Source organism: Schistocerca nitens, chromosome 5, assembly GCF_023898315.1.
Source record: "Schistocerca nitens isolate TAMUIC-IGC-003100 chromosome 5, iqSchNite1.1, whole genome shotgun sequence".
Taxonomy (NCBI): domain Eukaryota; kingdom Metazoa; phylum Arthropoda; class Insecta; order Orthoptera; family Acrididae; genus Schistocerca; species Schistocerca nitens.
The window spans coordinates 749,825,329-749,826,831 of NC_064618.1; the positions used below are offsets into that span (position 1 = coordinate 749,825,329).

At 44.2% G+C, this 1,503-nt stretch overlaps 1 non-coding gene across 1 annotated transcript; it reads left to right on the top strand.

Annotated features, from left to right (window-relative positions):
- Positions 1-473: 473 nt before the first annotated feature.
- On the top strand, positions 474-548 carry Trnat-ugu (transfer RNA threonine (anticodon UGU)). Its single transcript has one exon. It is a non-coding gene; the product is annotated as a tRNA-Thr (tRNA).
- The last annotated feature ends 955 nt before the right edge of the window (positions 549-1,503 follow it).

Here is a 1,503-nt window from a genome sequence, read left to right on the forward strand (position 1 = left end):
TGCATGGTCTTTGTGGCAATTAGTGCTTCCCAATTCAGCTCCAAGATCTCCTTCATTTACCGTGGGATGGTTCGAAGAGATAACACACAAGTCTTTGGTGAGCGGGCACAGTATTTTGGGCTGAGACAGAGATTTTGCAACATAGAGAAATGAAGAAAGGTGAGCAAAGCCTTTGTTCCGCAAGATTTACACACACTTCTTGGGTGATCCACGGTAACTGTTCTTTCGGGAACAGACACTACCGTCATATATAGTTAAAATAAGGCTTCCCGGCCATTGACCTTCTTGTGCGAACGCACACGCTATGCCCGAACTCGTACGGGACTTTATAGATTAACCTGCCACGAGTAATGAGTATGATGGGCAAACATCTATTAGGCGCACTACGAATGTAGTGGTGTGGACATGTTGGGAATGTGGATCTCACGGCGAGCGTGCAAGGGATAAGTCCCTGCAGACGCACTATCCTCTGTGCCCGCGGTGGCTCAGATGGATAGAGCGTCTGCCATGTAAGCAGGAGATCCCGGGTTCGAGTCCCGGTCGGGGCACACATTTTCAACATGTCCCCAATAAAGTACATCAACGCCTGTTTGCAGCTAGGGTGTCCATTTAACTATCATTTCATTTCTAGTAAAGCTGCATGGTCATCCACGGTAACTGTTCTTTCGGAAACAGACACTACCGTCATATATAGTTCTAAGTTCTAGGGGACTGATGGCCTCAGATGTTAAGTCCCATAGTTCTCAGAGCCATTTGAACCATAGCCGTCTTGATTTCCACAACTCGGTTTTGGTACTGAAAAACCATGTTTTTAGGGTATTTCTCGATAGTGGATTCCGATTTTTGAAAACTGAAAAATGGGACTTCTAGATAATTGCCTAGGAAATATAACGTTGAAATCTGAGCAGTTTTATGTGGTTAGTTATTAGTTGATATCCGCTGCTAACGGCGAAAGAATGGTGAAAAAAGTTTTTTCGGGTTTTCTCAGGAACTGCCAGTGAACTAAATGATACATCCGTAAGTCACTTACGGAGGTGTCATAGACCACTATAGACTACCTCTAATGGAAAAAGAACGAGCCAATTTGCTCCATTTGCTTGAGGAGGAGGAAGTGTGCAATATCTAAAAATTGACCCTTTATGGTAGGGTAGTTACAATAAGACGATCCTGTGATGGGTATACAAGTAGTCCCTAGCCCAATGGCTATCCAAACGTTTGACCCTAAGGACGAATAGTGTTTCCTGCCCTTCGGTACAGTTGGCGCTGGCTTATGGTCGATGTGTATTTGTGTTGAGGTTACATTCTGGTGGACATTCGCATGGAGAGATCTTGGCATGCTCCAGCTGCTTAGTGTAAAATTTTGTTTGCAGTGTTTTCAAGTCTATAGAAGACGTTCAGTCATATTCATATTTAGCTTCCGTTGTTCAGAGGGAGAGGTCTTGTTTCATCCATGTACACTCCTGGAAATGGAAAAAAGAACACATTGACACCGGTGTGTCAGAC